Consider the following 18,961-nt stretch of genomic DNA (forward strand, 5'->3'; position numbering starts at 1 on the left):
CACAGAGGGGTGAGTGGAGTCAGACGGGGACCCTGGCCATGGGGACGCCCCTGGAGGGGCCCCCAGGACTCAACCTTGTGTGTCCAGATTCCATCCGTGGGCCCATGAAACAGGACCCCAGGTGCATTTGCTGATCTCTGCTAACACCAAGAAGACAAAACTAGATTTAAACTAATGGTCATAATATCAGGCTTAGAAAAAAATCAATACAGAGATGTCCAAAAGCACCTTTTAAGGACAATGTTTTAGAAATAAATTATATGTGGGGGAAGTCTAGAACTGGTGACATAATTTGTAGGGCCCAGTGCAAAGTGAAAACACAGGGCCCCTTGTTCAGAAAGTATTAAGAATTTCAGGACAGTGACAGAGAGCAGTGCGTGCACTGTGGGGCCCTCCTGAGCAGGGACCGAGGCTGCAGCTGAGCGCGCCCAGGTGAAGTGCTTGGGGCACTTGAAAAAGAGCTTCTGGAAGTCTAGCCCTTGGCCATTTGAGTTTTCCTTACACCTGCTACTGGTCAGATGACCCTGGGGGAAGAAAGCTAATCCCTGCCAGGAGTTTGAGCCACATCCTGAAGGATCAGCTGGGTATTTCCACCTTGATGGACACCCCCCACACACACACCCGTGAATGTTTCCATTTTCTCATTTCATCGAGAGAAGGTCCAGCAAATCCTCCAGCCCACATGAGCCTGGAAAATCACAGTGGCTTCCCAGTGAGTGGCCTGGGCTCCCCATGAGTGCAGGCTGCCAGACTGGCCAGAGCTAGAACTGGACCCAGAGGGGAGCCCTGCTCAGAGCATCATTCATGCCAGTCTTCATGCATTCATTCAAGGGATGTAGGCTCCCCTGGGGGGACCCCCACAGCCACGGCACGGCCCCCTTCTGCAGCACAGGGCCCTCCTCCAGGACAGCGTCCCTCACACTGCCAAGCAGAGCCTGCATGCCCATGGAGGGGAGGCTTGTACAACGGAGAATTTGCCAGAATTGTATGGGGCAGAGGCTGATGGGCTTTGCACAGCTATGCGCCCTCCCTCTACTTCCCGCCCCTCCCTCCTCCCTGCCCCCCGCCCCCCTGCAGGTACGGATGTGTCCACAAGCCTGTCTCCTCTGTGCAGAGACTCAAAAGCCAGAGCTTCGTGGGGAGCAATGAGCCTGGCCTTTCAAAGCACAGGATGAAAAAGAGCCTCACTGAGGGGGAAGCTGGGGCAGCTCTGGACTTAGATTCAGAGAGAACGTCCCCTTAAGTGACAGAAACATCCCAGCACCATGAAAGGGGCAGTGCCGGTCAGGCCTGTCCTGCCTAGTCTTCCCAGTCCTTCCAAGACAGCTTCTGCAGCCTGGTAACCACCCCTGGGTCTTCTTGGGTCACATACCTCACCGCACTGCTCTGAAGATTGAACTCTGCGCCCTGCGGAAGCCACAGTGAGCGCCTCCCCACCCCCCAGGCCGTGGTCCCCTGCACAGAGAGGTGGCAGGTGCCCAGGTGAGGGCCAGTGGTAATGTTAGTGTGATGTCCTGTGCCAGGAAAACCAGCTCGTCTATTTATCAGAAACGCGCACCTCGCTTTTCTGCAAGTTTCTCTTTGAATCTCTTCTAGCTCAAGCAGCCTTTTCTCCGGCAGATGGCTTTAACCTAGTTTCCTTCACCCCTGCCGACCCTCAGCCATACCTGCTAGTCTGCGAGCCGGACACCCGCCAAGTGCGCCCTGCCGCCCCCAGGGAGGCCAGCAAGCAATGGAGTTAGATTTTTCCACAGAAGACAGGGCTTCGTTCTGCACGATACAAAAGGATGGGATTAACAGTGTTGGAGCTCCAGCCTGGAGGCCACACCCAGCCCAGCCGCGTTCTCGCCCCATCCCTTCGTCCTCTTGCCCTCTTGGTTCTTAGTTGCCTTGGCCTCCTGGGAACCAGGGAAACAGCTCACTCCCGAGCACCCCTTGTGCATGACCGCTGAGCCTGGTGCACCCGGACTGGCTGGGGCTTCTGGGGCCTCCTTGGGGCACCAGGTCAGCCCCACCCCATCGCTGGGAGAGTGAACGAGACCCCTACCTATTCTGTGTGCACAAACCAAAGACTCTCCCCGACTGCGCCTCAGCCCAGACAAGGATACCAGCGCCCAGTATTTCTAGTGGGAGTGATTCACCAGGCTGGGGTCAAACCGTGATTTGGGGGCAGCCCCTGATCCTCAGGTACCACTTCTCATTCATCCAACACATATTCACGGAGTTGGTGCTCTGGGCTAGGCAAAAACAGAGAGTCTGGCCCACAAGAGGCCCTGAGTTTGCAGGGTGGGCATGGGGGTGGGCACCGTGATGCTGTCCCTTCCTGCCGGGGATGGGGTGCTTGGCCCTCGCCGTCATGAAATCCGTTCCTGTCCAAATGCTGTTGGGGCAGAGGGAGGACCAGAGAAGGGTTCTAGTCTCAGGCGGGATGAAGTCTGGGCTCCTATTCAGCGTGGCCTAGGCCCTGCAGCCCAGGTCCTGCCACGTGCCCTACCACCTCCATGCCTGTGTCTTTAGCTCACCTTTCTCCCCAGATCCAGGCTTCACCTGCCGCAGCTCACTTCCCACATGGGCCGTGGTGGCTTCACGAGCCAGGTATCCGTGCACTGGGGCAGCTCAAACGGCGAACTCATCTCTCACGATCAGGAGGCTGGGAGTCCAAGATCAGGTGTCGCGGGTTGCTTCCTCCTGAGGCCTCCCTCCTGGGTGTGTAGAAACTGTCCTCTCCCGTGTCCCCATGGGGTCGTCCCTCTGTGTGTGGCTGTGTCCTCACAGCCTCTTCTTGTGAGGACACCAGTCCTAGGGCTCAGGGCCACCTACAACCCCATTTAACATAACCACCCCTTTGAAGATTCTGCCTGCAAATACGGTCACATTCTGAGGGACGGGGGGTCAGGACTGCAATACATGAATAAAGCCCCTAACTGTGGGGGACAATCCCAGGCCACTGTTGGTCTGGAGGCAGCTCCTGGTTCTTGGTGGCTTCCATCCCGCGGCCCCTGCTCCCCTTCTCACGTGTCCCTGTGATTGTCCTGCTCTTAGCCACAGTCCCATCTGCGCACATCTCATTGACCAGGGCTCCTCCCATGTCACACCTCATTCCAGGGGCCGTCCGGGGGATCGTCTGTGCTTGGAGACCAAGGGGAATAGCACCCAGAGAGCAGGCACAAAGCCTGCCCCTTTGTCTGCTCCCCCTTCTCCCCTGCTGCCCCCAGAGTCCCCAGCAGCCTGAGGTGGGAGACCGATGGGGTTGTGGGCAGATGTGGACACGAGGACAGAGGAAGGGCAGGTGGCAGACTGAGCAGGAACTCAGAGGCCCGGTTGACATGCGCAGTGCGGGTCTGGTTGCCCCCGCTGTGCGGGCAGCCTCACGCAGGGCCTCACGGGGCAGGTGTGCGGGAAGTGGGCGGGACACGAGTGAACAGCACCATATTGCGTATCCAGTTTTAGAAACTGCAGTTAGAAAGATCTTGCGTGTGGTAGCACGCTTAAGAAATTGACTTTATTGAAAGACAGTCATATGAAGAGATGTATAAAACCCAGCAAAAAATGTATCCGTTAATAGGGTGCTTGTGCGAGGGCCATGTTTGAAACAGAGTGTGGGGGAACGAACACCCCAGATTTTGACATCTGACTCAGGGAAAATCCACCCCACCCCGTCCGTGATTGGTGAGACAAGCGAATGTGCTTCCCGGCACATAATTTCGGTTTCTGGTCTTGGGGTTTCGGTCTTTATAAACTCTCATCAGGGGGTGTTCAGCACACCTGCTAAAAAATGCTAGGTGCTGTGGGATAATGGGCAGTAGAATGGGTGGGAAGGTCTTACAAGCCACCAGTAAGGAGAGACGACAAGTCAAAAGGACCCTGGATCTTGGTAGGTCTTCCCATTCCTATATCTGACTCTTTCCAGAACTTTGATGGAATCCACATAGTACAGCGGGGTGCCGGCTTATTTAGGTATCTTCAGGACCAGAGGCAGCTCGAAGAATCTTAATTCCTTTGGCAGCATCCGATAAGTGGGAAATTGGTGGCTTCCAGTGACGCAGTTGACCCGGACCTGTTCCGCTAAGGAGGTCACCCCGCCAACAGGCGCGCAGTTGGAAACCCCGGCCCCGCCCTCCCCAGCCGCTGAAGCTCTCAGCACCTCCTGGAATTTCTCCCTCCACATGTTCATCACAGACTGTCAGAAACAGGAGGACGGGTGGGAGGACCAATTTGACGATGCCTCGTTGCTGCCTAAAATAGCGTCTTTGCTGCCATTTTATCCGTGTGCCCAGAAGGTGTCTTAGGGAAACGTAATGTCTTTTCCGTCCTCTCCAGAAAACAATTAAATACTGCCGTCATCATTAATTCTGTATGTATTTGCTCTGGTTATTAATCAAAACATGGAATTCTTGATTATCTGCTGTCATCCCCATGACGTCAATACGTCACACGAGGGAGTTAACGTGTGCTGAATGTATGTGAAGCAGAACACGCTGGAGGAGAACAAGACCGGGGAGGTCACCCCTCGCATCAGCGACAAAGCTCTCTGGGATTCGCCAGCATCAGAGTAGTCTGGCCACTGTCACTCTCTGTGCTGCTTTTGTGTGTCACCATATGGGACACGTCTCTCTGTTTTCAGGACGCAGACTGCTTAGTTTTGTATTTTTTTTAAAAAAAATCTATAAAGCGCTGAAAAGTGCAGCTGACCTAGTAAACACTGGGGCGTCCACCATGCAGAATTAACAGACATTAATAGACTTTTACAGAAATAAGATCATTATGTAAAAGGTGACATCCCCTTTCCTACCCGGAAGGAACACTTCTGAGTGTGGCATCTCTCCGTCCGTGTTTTTGTATCTTTTCTATACTGTCTGTTGTGTGGTACAGAAATCCTGCTAAATTTTGCACAGACTTATCTAAAGTGCGTGTATATGGGACTGTGCCATGATATGCTGGAACTGGGCTTGTGTTAATTAATCTCGTTTTGAGATCTCTCCTCACTGGCATGTAGCAATCTCATGCATTTTAGCAGCTGCCCACCCGTGAACGCGCCACAAGATAGTCCCCATTCTCCTAAGGATGAGGGTGTGGGACCGTTGCTGCATCTCAGCAGCATCCTACCCCTGCCCCCTGCAGGGCACCTGGGAGGGTTCCTCCTTAGATGAGGTGTGGCCATGCTGCTTGCTTTTGACAATGGAATGTGAGTGGGAACAGTGGGTGCCACCAAATGGCAGAACATGGAGCTGCCCACGGGAGATGACTCGGGACCCTCTTTCTCATATGGAAATCCAGCAAATCAAAGCAACTTGGAATGCTGAGCCAGCACCCTGGGGCTGCTGGTCTGGAGGGTTGCCTAAGCTGGAAATAGAATGATATTGGGTTAAGCTACTAAGGTTTGGGGACTGGTTGTTAGTGCAGCAGAACATACCCCATCCTGACTAACGGAGGCCGGCTCTGGTTTCGTGTCATTCTCAGCAGTGTGGCGATGCAGAGCATCATGTGTGTCTCCTCGAGTACGTGGATCTGCTGGGTCAGAGGGCAGTTGTGTTTTTAACTTCCCTGGTGTGGCTTATCTCGTCTCCAAAAGGGCTGTTCCAGCTTGCGGCCCCATCTGTGGTGAGAGTCCTTCCCTCCCACCCCCAGCACTTTGGGGATGGTGCACATTTGCCAGGCTAAAGGAGCGTGAAGTTAATTATTTTACTGCTTTAATTTGCGGTGTGAACTCTCTTTATAGAGATATGTTAGTTATGAGGCTCTAAAGTATTCTATTCCATGATAATGAAAGTAACAACACTTTTAATGAAAAATTCACATTTTGCGCAATATTGGGGAATTTTCCGTGTTGGCATAAGAGGAAAAAAAAGCCCTCACCAACTGAGTGGACTTTTGGAAACACATGGGGAGTATTTTATAAGCAGAACATCTTAGAAGGGTTTTTCTGTTTGTGTTAATAAACAGCTCTGGCATTAGGAGGGGCATGTGCTGGTGGTGACAAAGTGACCATCGGAATGCAGCCCTGGCCCTTCGGAAGTGTTTGACAGGACTCTGTAGACCGTCTTTCAGGTTCCCGTGATTTGGAAAAGCGACAGTTTCTTTTGTTAGTAGAAGTTTGGATGGCAGTGTTTGGTTGAGCAATAAAAATGTTGCTAAATACGCGAATGTCACTTAGCTCTGCTAATTTCTCAACCATAATAGGTTTCATTTGTCACTTAAGACATTGCCAAACTGAGCAATATTTTCCTTCTAACTTTGGTTATAAAAATGTGTAAAAAGCAAGAAGTTGATGGCACATCTGGGACGTGTTGGTGCGGAGGCGTGAGAAGAGTGGCCAGGTGACCGCGCACCGCGGGGCTGCTCACAGCTCACAGAAAGCAGCTGTGAAGCGCTCTCCTAAACATTGCATGATTACAAGTGATTTTGTAAGTGTAAATGGGCCTTTTGTAATGTTTATTTGACAGACCTGGTACCTTCCATGCCCTAAAGCTGCCCAGAGGATGGCAAACAGAAATCCATTTATCTGGGCTGGAGCTGCTAACAGAACAGCTTTCCAGTAACTTCTCCCCCTCAGGGTTCTAGAAGCTGCTGAGATCCTGACCTGGGTTCTTTCTGTCATCAGACAGGAGCCCTTTCAATTGAGCTGAAAAGAATAGGGCAGGTGCCATGGCCGCAAGGTTCCCCGCCCTGGGGAAGGCAGCGTCTTCCTCCAAGACCCACAGCTGGCCTATGTCTCTGCAGATGGGGAGATTTCCCCCGAGGGACTCTGCCCCCGTGCCCTCAGGGGACACGGATGACATCTGGGGACTGTGGGGGTTGTTGCAACGGCTACTGGCGGGTGGGAGCACAGGACGACCCCCAGCAGAGAATGACCCAGCCCCAGGTGTCACCAGCACCCAGTAGAAAAAGGCTGCTATTGTCCAGCTTGCCCAGACAGTGGGTATGTATGTGCTTCCTTCTGCTCTCGGCTCCGTGAACATCTGTGACGTTCTGGGAAACAGGACATCGGATCTCTGAAGGAAAGCGTGTAGGAGGCATGTCCATCCAGATGGATGCGTCACGCTGTCTCTCTGTGTTGACAGTGGTGGGACCCAAGTCATTGATGGGACTCAGCAGGGACAGGCCGGCCTCTGATCCCAAACTGCTGAGCTCCCCCTGGCTCCCACTGCCAGTACCTGGCTGAACTCTGACCTTTTCCTGCTGGGCAGATGCCAATTGGGGAACGTCTTGGGGGAGGACGCTGGAGCACAACCTGTGTTGGGGCGTGCTCCCCAACAGCCTGCCTGTGAGAATTGGTCAGTCTCTCTGCTCCTGAGGAAGGAGGGTTTTATAAATTATAAAACTTGGAGTTTACATTTAGGGAAGGGACACACTGCTCGGATCTTGGAATTTGGCAAATACAGCGAGTGGGTAAAGTCAAGTTTATGTGAAGAAGGAATTAAACGTGCAGACGAGTAAGTCGGGCCCGTTAGGAAATGAGTCGTGGGCAGGCCCTCGGTGGGCTTCGAGGGACACACGCCTGCGCCCCTGCCCTCGGGCTGTCTTATAAGAGAGGAGCAGGGCTGCGCGGCCCATCTCGGAGGGTCTGCCTGGCGGGCGGTGCCGGGGCCCCCTTTGGAGCCAGTGGGGTGCAGCCAGATAGAAGACCCCCCTCCGGTGAGCAGCGCGCTTTGCCGAACGCCCTTGGGGACGGCGCGGTGCCCACTGTTCCCCCATGGGAGCAAACACAGCTCTTCTAAAAGGCCGAGCAGCATTCTGCGTTAAAAATTACCTTTCAAAGGCTAACACTGTGGCCGTGTCCATCAAGTATCCATTTGGGAAGTGGCGGTAAATTCCACGGAAGACCAATTAACATTTTAAAATGCTGCCGGAAGGGGCGCCTGGGTGGCTCAGTTGGTTAAAATGCTGCCGGAAGCACCCCGAAATTGTGACAGCAGGTCACAGTTAAGTGTCTTCTTGCTTTGGGGTCACGGGTCTTGGTCTGTCACGGCCACGTGCACGTGGACTTCCCACGCAGCTTCCTGGGCCTGCACCGTGGGCTCCACACCCCAATGTCTGGTATGAGATCATCCGTGTGGGTGCCCCCCGCCCCCACCCCGTCCTCCGCTTTCTTGTAAAACCCAGCTGGCGACACAGGTCTGCTTTGCACAATCACGGTACAAATTCATTTCACATCATCCTTCACTGTCCAGCTGTTGGAACCCCCAGGAGAGCCCTCGAGAGGCTTTGGACCTGGAGACAGGTTGCCCGTGTGTGTGTGTGTGTGGTGTGGTGCGTGCACGTGTGTGTGTGACCTGGTGTTCATGCACGTGTATTCGGTATGAACCCAGGAGGTGTGCACTCTGGGGGGTTAATTGCCAGGGGCTCCCAGTGCCAGCACCACCTGTGAACTGCGGTGTCTGCCCCGTGTTTAATCCTCTCCCCCCACTACTTGGTCCGCCGTTAATGAACAGGCTGCAGGTCCTAGTTATTTCTCAGGTGACTTTTCACCCCAGAGTCTAGGTAGACAGGGGTGTGTGTGTGTTTCCCACTCTGTACAATAGCAAGGAAGACACTAGATGTTGTGAAAGCTGAGCTGGTGGCGTGGTTTGCTTGCTGCCTAGAGACCCATCCTGAACAGGGTAAGTCGGCCTGTCTAGAAGATTTAAAGACAGAAGGCAAGTTCACCAGCAGGACCCAGGGCTCCTCTCCTTGCCGGAGGATGCACCCCTGCAGGAGGAGGTGCAGCTGAAGCATGCTGGCCGGGCCCCTGTCAGGGAGTGCAACAGGGCCAAAGACGCTCCCAGAAGCTTGGAGTCGGGCATTTCCCAGTCCCAGCTCTGGGCACACGTTCGAAGGCTTGGAGCAGTTGGGGTGGGGCTTGGAGATGGCAGCCGGTGCCTGCTGGGAAACCGCTGGACCACGGTTGATGGGTAACCCCCTGTTCTCCCAGCCCCGCCCCAATCACACACCCATCCTAGGTTGGCAGAGTCATCGTTTACTCATTCGTGCATTTATTGCCCCAGTGGGCGCAGCTCCGAGGCTCCTGGCCGTGGCTACAGCAGGGCAGACCCACTCGCCGCCCTGGGCAGCCCCTTCTGACCCTGTCAGGCTGGTTGAGGGACATCCCAGCGCTCGAACCCCCAGTGCTAATAGCCTTTTTTCCATCAGTTGCTCGCATGCTGGATGTGCCCCAGTGTACATGGTGTAGCCGTGCATGTTGGCCGTGGGGCCTTGGGCGGACAGCCCCTCTGTGTCTTGCATCTCAGAGTCAAAGGACCATTGGAGGCGAGAGGCGCTCCCCAGCTCATGCACCTGCAGACAGCGAGGGCAGCCAGCCTCGCGCTGAGTCTGTGGACGGGTCCACGTGGCCCTCGGTTTTCACATGAGCAACTGAACCTTTCCACGGGCTGGGGGCAGTGGCCGTGGAGGGTGGCCAGTGGGGCTGTGTCAGCGTGCGAAGAATGGTGACTCTGGACCACTCCGGGGAAAATGAGGGGTGCAGGGTAACGCAGCTATGTGGGTAAAGTACATCTGCAAAGGAGACCAGTGAGACGTAAGCCAGGCTGCGGAGAACGGCTGGGCTGCAGGTGGGGTGAGGAGCAGAAGGTGGGGCTCCGTGCCCCCAGCCTGGCCCTGGCACCCAAAACCCACAGCCCCTCAAAGATCGCACTTAGCTTTCTCGGGGTGAGTGGTGTTGCGGAGACCGGACGGCTGGATGCCAGACCCAGGGAGCCCAGCACGAGGGGCAGGGGGCACCGCTTCCCAGCCTCCCTGACCAGACGGGACGAGCCAAGAGAGGGCTCGGTGGGAAGAGAAGAGCATCTAGTTGGCGTCTCTCCCATCACAGCCCCTCACAGGCACTTGGGGCATGTTGGCTCCTGTCGGGCCAGGTGGACGTTCCCTCTGAAGCTGGGGTGTGAGCTCGGGGTCCTGCCACACGGGCGCCCATCCAGGGCAAAGCTGAACTTGCCCCTGCACCCCCTCCTGCAGGCCCACAGGTCAGGGACGTCTGGCCCTGCTTCTCACTGGGCTCTTCTCCTTGGCAGGTGGGGAGTCTGCTGGGAGGGAGCTCCCTCCTCCGCCCACCATGGCTCCTGACCTGTTGGGGGGTGATGCAGCTGCCAGGGAGGGTTTGGCAATTCATGTGGACAGGGGCTGGAGCAGGCCTGGCTCCGTGGATCCAGCATTAGCACCAAGGCTGTTCCTCTAGGGAAGGAGAGAAAGCCACGTGTCCACCTTTCCTATGCTAGCCTGAGTGCAGAATCTAAGAGGGCAGAAAAGAAAACACCCACATCCAGTGTCCTCGCTTCAAATCCACTGCCAGCCCACGTCACAGATGAGGAGCTTGAGTCCCAGGAGGCCCTGAGAGTCAGCGCAGGACCATGGAGAGAGGCTGGCTGCATCTGGGTCCTGGCCCAGCCTCCCCCGGGGGTGGCTCCGGGGCGCCCTCATGGTCCTGGGGCCGAGTCACCTCCCTCATACATGGGCCCGCGTGCGGTTGTTCAAGGACTGTGTGCATGCATACACCTATTAAGCGCCGTATGTCCACAGATGTGAATGTGTGCACACACATGTATGTGTGTATGCACCTGTACGCAGATATGCAAAATGAAGGCCTGGATCGGTACGTGTGCACGTGTGCATGTGTGTACATGTGTGTCTACGTGTGTACCTGTATACATGTGTATCTGTACACACGCACACGTGTGCACTTACGTCTGTGCACACCTATTCACATGCACACGTGCACATACATGCACGCACATGCAGGTGTGTGTTGGACGTGTGCACTCGTGTGCACACATTACCATATATGCATGAGTGTGGTTTCCATGCACAGGTTTCCATGCACACGGTTTCCATGCACACGTGCACATGCGTGCACACTTACACAGATGTGCTCGTACCTTGTAGTTGTGCAAACAAGTGGAGCACAGCTGCCTGACCATGAGGGACGGCTCAGTAGGGGGCTGCCAAGCTGGGACCCCGCATTACGCAGAGCACCAAGGCTCCAGGGACGCCAATTTAAGCCCCCACCCTTAGCTTTCTTGATCTACCCTGAAGTGGGGTGCTCTGGGGTAGACCATCCTCTCAGGTACAGGAGAGAGGTGGTGGAGGAGAGGCCGCAGTGATATTGTGATGGGCTCCAGGGCAGGGGATCCCTCAGTAAAGGTATCCCTTAGGACGGGGATCCCCCCAGGACAGGTATCCCCCAGGTCAGGGGATCCCCCAGGGCAGAGTATCCCCCAGGGCAGGGTGTCTCCCAGGGCAGAGTAACCCCCAGGGCAGGGTGTCTCCCAGGGCAGGTGTCCCCCAGGGCAGGGTGTCTCCCAGGACAGGTGTCCCCTAGGGCAGGGGTGCAGCAATAGGCTGGCCCTTCCAGGGCAGACACCCTCAGAGCTGGCAGAGGCTTCTGCAGGGAGCCACAGAGTGACCCAGGTGCTGGCACACCGATTAAGTAGGTTCCTATTTGAAAAGCTTTTCAAACAGTGTCCTGGCACGCAGTAAGCTTTGTATAAATACAATTTGTAAAGTAAATAAAAAATAAAATACAGTGTACTGTTTGTGTTCAGGGAGAGGACGGCCTTGCTGGCTGGGTCATCAGCACCGCAGGGCAGGCCTCCCGATCTGTCTGGGGCCAGGGAGCGGGCTGTGCAGGGGGTGACGCCATGAGCCCCACCAGGCTCTCAGAACCAGGGTGGTCTTTCCACACCTACCTGCCCCACGTCCGTCTGCTTCCAGTCATTTCCATGAGCAGATGGAGCTGACCCTCTGGGTAACCAGTGGATCGTATTTGCAGGGGACCACCAATGGCCGGCAGGTAGCCAGCTAGCTGCAGACAGCCTGGGGTCCAGCAGGCCCTGGGGTGGGGAGCCTGGGCTTGTGGGGTGTCCTCTGCTCAGATCCCTGTCCAGCAGCAGTGGGGCCATGGGACAGAGAAGCACCGGGTGACACTCCTCCAGGCTCTGGAGGTGGTGACGCTCAAGCATGAGAGGGTAGAGCTGGGTGGGACCCCTCCCGGGTGGGACCCCTCCCGCCCCAAAACGTGCTACCTTTTGCTCTGAATGGGATTACTCGGGCACCACCATTTAGGACTGACGGACCCAGATTTCTTTGGACCCATATGGCCGAGGACCGAGCGGCAGCTGGAAATCACTAATCCAATTCATCTTCTGGGAGATAAACCCTGGAGTTCAGGCCACAGCGTCATCCAGCACTGGGTCCTTGCCCTATGACCAATGGCTGGGGCCACGGCCAGAGGCCCTGCAGGTGCTCCATCCCACACTGCTCGCTGCTCACAGAAGGCAGACGTTATCGAGATATGTGGGAAATTCGGTTTTTAAAGTAACAGTGATGGTTAAATGTGCATCTTGGTAAGAGCATGCTACTTGCTGAATCACAGAAGCGCGTCCTGATTTCTGGGTGACTTGGGGTCTGCCAGAAGGTGCTGCTGGCATCAGGAACGGGGCTTGGGTCCGGAAGTTCAGGGTCCCTGTCTGGCTGAGACTTCAGCATGGCTCGTCTGAAGAGGCCAGGTCCCCTCACTGAACGTTTGTTCTGGCCAGGGTCACAGCCAGCTCCAGGACACCATTGTCACCACGGCCAGCCCAGGGAGCCAATCACAGAGTTTGTGGGGAGAGCAATCCGTGAACAGCACCTGCTGGACTCACAGGTTTCACTTGGGGCAGCTTCTGTGTGGGTTCGGGGGCGCTCACTCTGGCTTCCCCTGCACAGAGGGCCAGCCAGCTTCCTGCCTTGTGAGGAGGAGCAGAGCATGCGGGATGAGGCCGCCGATGGCCTGGTTCAGCCATGTGGAGGCTGTGTGGTCGGACAGGCCGGGCTCTGTGCAGGCACAGGGGGCACGCAGCCGGCGGGTGGACCAGTGTGGAGCATCTCCAATGGGGAGGCAGAAAGGGCACTCAGAGGAGTGGCTGGGGGAGCAGAAGGGCTTGGAAAACAGAATGGGGTGGCAGAAGCCAGGTGGATTGTCCTCCTCAGCAAGCGTTCCTTCTGTGGCACCTGTGCCCAGAAGAGACATGCTGCTGCCAGGGTGCCTGGAGGTGAGGTGGCAGCCTGGAGTGACCGCCCCCTCCCGGCAGCCTTCCTGCAAAGCCCACAGAGCAGCTGTGCACTGGGCACTGGGCACCGAACGATGGGAGCACCACCCCCCTTCCGCTGTAGTGCATGCGCTCCTTCTAGCAGGTCTTACTGGTTGAGAGCTTGGTTAGCTGGTCCTCTGAGCACCTGCGTGTCTGAGCCTGCTCTCTCTCCAAAGGGCCGCCCTCCTGTGTGGATGCTCCTGGCAGTCCAGGGAAGGGAGCCTGATGGAGGGCAGGTCGGAAGCTGCTCAAGACTGGGGTTGGAGGGAAGAATGGGGGAGTCAGGAGTTTGATTCGGTTCAGCCCTCCTGGGACCCAGGTGTGCAGGCTTGCAGCTGTGTAGGCATGAAGCTGTGCAGGAGTGAAGCTCTGCAGGCGTGCAACTGTGCAGGTGTGCAGCTCTGTGGGTGTACAGCTGTGCATGTATGCAGGTGTGCAGCTCTGTGGGTGTGCAGGTGTGCATGTATGCAGATGTGCAGGTGTGCAGCTCTATGGGTGTGCAGGTGTGCATGTATGCAAGTGTGCAGGTGTGCAGCTGTGCAGGTGTGCGGCTCTGTGGGTGTGCAGGTGTGCATGTATACAGATGTGCGGCTCTGTGGGTGTGCAGCTCTGTGGGTGTGCAGCTGTGCATGTATGCAGGTGTGCATGTATGCAGGTATGCAGATGTGTGGCTCTGTGGGTGTGCAGGTGTGCATGTATACAGATGTGCGGCTCTGTGGGTGTGCAGCTGTGCATGTATGCAGGTGTGCAGGTGTGCCGCTGTGCCCTCTGCCCCTAGGTATTTACCACCCCCTTGGCCAGTGAGGCCAGAGCACTTGTTTGGTTTCTGCTTTTTCTGCACGCTCGTAAGAATTCACTGAAAGTGTACGTTTCCCTCTTCCTTTCTTTCCCCAAGTCAGCATGACATGGACGCTCCATCATGACGCCGCTCAGCGGGAGGGTCAGGCGCTGAGGGTGCACAGCCACCCCTCCCAGCGCGGTCCAGCGCCCTCAGGTGAAGGTCGGGCAAGCAGAGCTTTGTCTAGAGTCTGTTCTGTCTTTAATCAGAGGAATGGGTGAACATAACTTTAAACATTTAGTGGCGCTTTTTAAAGAAATTAATAATAAAAAACGCCACTTCTTGTCCTACTCATCCCCATCACATGGGTTCAGCCCCCTGAACCCTTGGGCAGTTTCCGCTGCTTTCCCAGGATTATCCAGTTTTGGACATTCCTAACTACCTCTCATCTCCGAGTAGGGGGCCCGGCAGCCTCCCGCCCTCCCCACAGAGCAGGTGTGCCACGCTCTTCTCCCCGGAGGCCAGCGCTTGTTTCCTTTCTGTGCACGCCGGTCGTAAACCTTCCACGATGCTCTGCACCAGTGGGGTCTTCCGCTGCCCCTGCATCTCTCAGCTTCTGGCCCTGCGTCACCCAGGGTCTGGGCCAGCGGCTCTCTGGGCCCGTATTTTGTCCAGGTCAGACCCTCTCCACTGGTGACCCTCATGGCTCACTGCACGCTTCCAGGGACACGGCGGAGCCAGGGCAGGCTCGCTGACCCATCTGGCAGGCAGCCTGCGGTCCCGGCCACGGATGCAGGTTGGTTCCCTCGGTGAGCCAGGAGGCCCTCGGCTGGGCATTTGTGAGCGACTTCTCTGCTCCTCCCAACAGTGAACTTGCGTGACTGCAGGGCAGTGAGTCCAGAGGGGCAGAGCCGGGCCACCCCTGCCCGGTGCCTGGCCTGACCTCTGCCTGCTTTTTATTGTGGAAAACAGTAACCACGTGCAAGAGGAGAGAGAGGGCCACGAAGGCACGTGCTGCCCACTCCACGGGCCAGCCCGGCTTCCTCTGCCCCCTCCGTCTGGAAGACCGACCACACCATCGTCCCACTAAAGGACTCGCTCTTGTCCCTGGATGACTGCAATGTGCAGGCAGTGTCCAGATGCCACTGGGGTCTCACATGTCGACATCTTTAAAAAGGGTTTGAGTTCGGATCCAGATGGGGCCACACTTTGCAACCAGCTGATGTGCTGAGTGTCCTCTGACCTGTGGGTTTCCCTCGTCTTGTCTTTCGGGCTTGCTGGTGAGGAAGCGGTAGTCAGACCTGAAGGGCCCCCACCTGGATTGGCATCTGGTAGCCCAGTGGGGTTTGACAGGCTGCTCTCCCCCGACGTGACCTGGCCGCAGTGATCGGACCCAGGTCAGGTGTGGCCCGGACAGGTTTCATGAGCCACTTGTTTTGTAGAAGTCATACTTTCTGAGGACGCCAGGTCTGGTCCCTCATGCACTTTGAAAGTCAGAAAACTGTACGAGAGCAGTGTGCAGTGGGTGTGTATTGGGTAGACGGCAGGGTTTCACGGCTTCCAGAGTTCAGAACCAGGCATGGAGGGTCCCGGGAGAGGCACAGGCCGAGGCTCTGGAGCTGAGGAGGAGAAAGGGTATGAATCACCAGGAGGCCCAGGAGAGGGGCGAATGTGTTTACCAAGATGTTGACATTAATTCCTCCCTGTCACCAGCTCTAGAATATTTTAAAATTCAGTTTTTTAAACCATCAGGCCAAGTTCTTGAGGCATCATTTTATTCAGATTGGTTGCATTTTAGGAGCTTGAAATGTCTATTAAAAAAAATTAAAATGTTTATAGAAATTTCCATTCTTAAGGTGCAGCGAATAAATTGCCTCTTTAAAAGCACCCGTTTTTAAGTAATCCGAAGAGAAAAGTTAGGAATTAGCACCTTCTGATTGCACAGGCCAGCCCTGCAAGATTTACCCCACGACACCTATCCTGAGGAGAAGTATCCAAGATGAGGAAGCAGAAGGAGGGACTGGCAGGGGATTGGAACATCATCCTCGACCTGGTGGGAAGAGAGGGCTCGTTCCGCGGGCTATGGAGCTGCAGCCTCGGGAGCACGCTGAGCGTCTGGCTAGGTGATGTCACAAGGGGCATCTCCTCCTGGGGGAGGCAGGATGGAGATTTGGGGGCTAGATGGAGACTCGGACTGCGGCAGCATCCTTCGGATGCCTCTGCAGAGCCGCCTCAGCTCAGGGATGAACAGCGATCTCCTTCTCTGCATCCAGAGTCCCGGTGGGAAATCCTCTCCTTCTGTCGAAAAACGCTGCTTCGGACCCCAAGGTTGAGCCAGGAGCAGTTGATATAAAATACACCATTACAGCTGCGGGTGTGAGCAGCAGGGGCTCCGTGGGTGGGACAGTGGGTGACGCATGGGGCACCATGACCCCTCCACCCACTCGATCACAGATGCCCCCCTCAAGGGCAGGAGATTTCAAGCCCTCGGTGGGTCCCTGAACAGAGCGTCAGGAAGGCTCTCAGAAACCACAGGCTTCTTCCTGGCATCTGTCCAAGAACAAGCTCCAGGCTCAAGGAATGCTTGGGCAATTTTTTTTTTTAAAGTGTGACAGTGCTTTGAAGGAAGGTGGGGGCAGGCTCTGAGGGAGATACCCGACTACAGTTTGCTTTCTTCCTGGACAAACTTACAAATTCAGAACTTTCATCATGTATTTTAAGGATATGCAGCCCTTTTGATTCCCCCCTCCTTGTCCTTTTCACTGCAAGGACATCATCTACCCTAGCACCTCATCAAGGGCCCTAGCACCTGGACGATACTAAGAAGATGCGGCGGGCATGTGCCAGCCCCTCGTGACTCACCCAGGACGTGGACACCATCTTCCACGAGAGGTGACAGCTTGGACCATAGCCTTTGGCAACAGGCTGACCTGGGCTCAAATCACAGCTTTGCTGCTCATATGCTGTGTGATTCTGGGCTGGTGGTTCTGCCTCTCTGAGCCCCAGCCCCTCATCTGTAACAAGAGCCCCTTGCTCCTAAGTGGGTGCACTCGGGTTCTGGAGAGAATGTTCTGGGGTACATCAGCATCTTGCTTGCCCCACGGCCTCCCTAACACTTGGTGTTTTCTCCCTTTCCATGGTGACCCTTGTGGTGGAGACTAGATTTTTCAAAGTCTCTCTCCCCTTCCTCACCATGGCTCCCAATGCTGGGCTACTGTGGCCATACCAGCTCTGTGGAGATGGGCATCCAGCATGGGCCACCGGGACCCCCAGGCACATTTCCTCTGGGGTGAGTCCCAGAGTGGTGGTCTCGGAGCTGACGCTGGGACAGAGCTGATGATCCACAGCATTGTGGGGGCCCCCCTTCCCTGTGGGAACCAGGGGGCTCTGACAGGGGCTCAGTGACTTCATGTCCTTGAGGGTGTCACCCTGCACGCCCTCAAGCCAGGGGTCCCCTCCCCAGAGCAGGGGCAGGTTCTCCCCCATCCATCACTCAGAGCAGCCCAGCCGATCTCCGTTTTGGCCCCAGGAACCCTCAGTATGTGATTGCCCTTCGGGAGAGACCAGGGTCTGTTCACAAACCACACGGCCCCTCCTTTCTGGTGTCCTCAGCGGTTTGCTAAGGCCAGAGCCCTGACCCTTCTCATCTCCTCCGACGCACATCTTCGCTGGACACCCGCCTCCGGTGGGTGATCTGCTCTGTGACCCCGGCGTGGCAAGGAGCACAGAGCCTCACAGGCGCACGTCAGCGCCACCACCCCCGCCGGCTCAGCTCCCACAGCCCAGTCTTTGTTTTCTCTTAAAGTTAATTTTTCAGTCAAGTGTATGCACTCAGTACAGGAGGACCCGGAAGGAGCCTGTCTGTGTGGAGCGCAGCAGTCTGAGGAGGGCCTCAGCCAAAGAAACCAGGGTGTTTGCAGAAACCCAGCCCGGGCGGGTCACAGAGGATCAACCAGGCTCCTGGGGTGGCCACCTGGAGAGCTGGAGCCTTGGAAGCTGCTGTGGTTGTGTGTCGGCCCCCAGAGGAGCAGAGGCACCGCCGTGGACCTGCCGTGTGTGTGTGTGTGTTCACGGGTGTGTGTTCACATGTGCGTGTGTGTCCACATGTGTGCACTGAGTGTACGTGTGTTCATGTGTGTTTGTGTGTATTCACGTGCGTGTCCACATGTGTGCAGAGTGTGCATGTGTTCACGTGTGTTTGTGTGTATTCACGTGCGTGTCCACGTGTGTGCAGAGTGTGCATGTGTTCACGTGTGTTTGTGTGTATTCACGTGCGTGTCCACGTGTGTGCAGAGTGTGCATATGTTCACGTGTGTTTGTGTGTTCACGTGTGTGTCCACGTGTGTGCACTGAGTGTGCATGTGTTCGCGTGTTTGTGTGTGTTCATGTGCGTGTCCATGTGTGTGTTCGTGTGTGCACTGAGTGTGCGTGTGTTCACGTGTGTTCATGTGTGTGTCCATATGTGTCCACATTTGTGTACTGAGTGTGCATGTGTTCACGTGTGTTTGTGTTCACGTGCGTGTCCACGTGTGTATTCACATGTGTGTGCGTGCAGCAATGCAGGTGGGACGCTCTTTCTCTAGCCACTGTATGTGCGAACACATGTAGGTGGGTTCGTGTGCAGGTATATGAACATGCACGTGTGTGTGCACTGTGTGCATGTGTGTCCTTGTGTGCGTGCCCCTCAGTGTGTGACACCGTACAAGCTCTATGTGTGTGAGCATCGGGCACGTGCCTTGGGGGTGCCCTCTTGGGAGGGGCCGTGTGCATGTGTGTGTGTGCGTGTGCGTGTGCACAGGGCACCTGCGTGGGGGAGGCGCTCTCCCGAGACATGTCCTAAGCGGCTCCTTCGTTCGCTCCTCTCCAAGGCCCAGGCAGTCTCGGGGTGAGCGACCCCCATGACTGTGTATGGAGGTCAGTCTGTGAAGCTGTATCTGTCCCTCACGGGGTGAAGATCTCAGGGCCCTGTGTCCCCGTCGACATGTGTAGGATCCAGAGTTGTGGGCAGGTGGACGCCGGCCTCACCCTGCTCATCGCGGGTCCTGGGGCAGGTAGCTGGGCACACAGCTGCCCGCGGACCTCGGGCCATGGGAGCCGGCCGACCTGGCGGCTCGGCTCATCC

General features: G+C 56.1%; 1 protein-coding gene across 2 annotated transcripts in view; it reads left to right on the top strand.

Annotated features, from left to right (window-relative positions):
* Nucleotides 1–18,961, top strand: part of CDH4 (cadherin 4) — a 522,175-nt gene that overhangs the window by 223,924 nt on the left and 279,290 nt on the right. The gene's annotated exons all lie outside the window — the stretch shown is intronic.

This window comes from Mirounga leonina, unplaced genomic scaffold (assembly GCF_011800145.1).
Source record: "Mirounga leonina isolate KUSES-001 unplaced genomic scaffold, KU_Mleo_1.0 Mir_195, whole genome shotgun sequence".
NCBI classification, from domain to species: Eukaryota; Metazoa; Chordata; class Mammalia; order Carnivora; family Phocidae; genus Mirounga; species Mirounga leonina.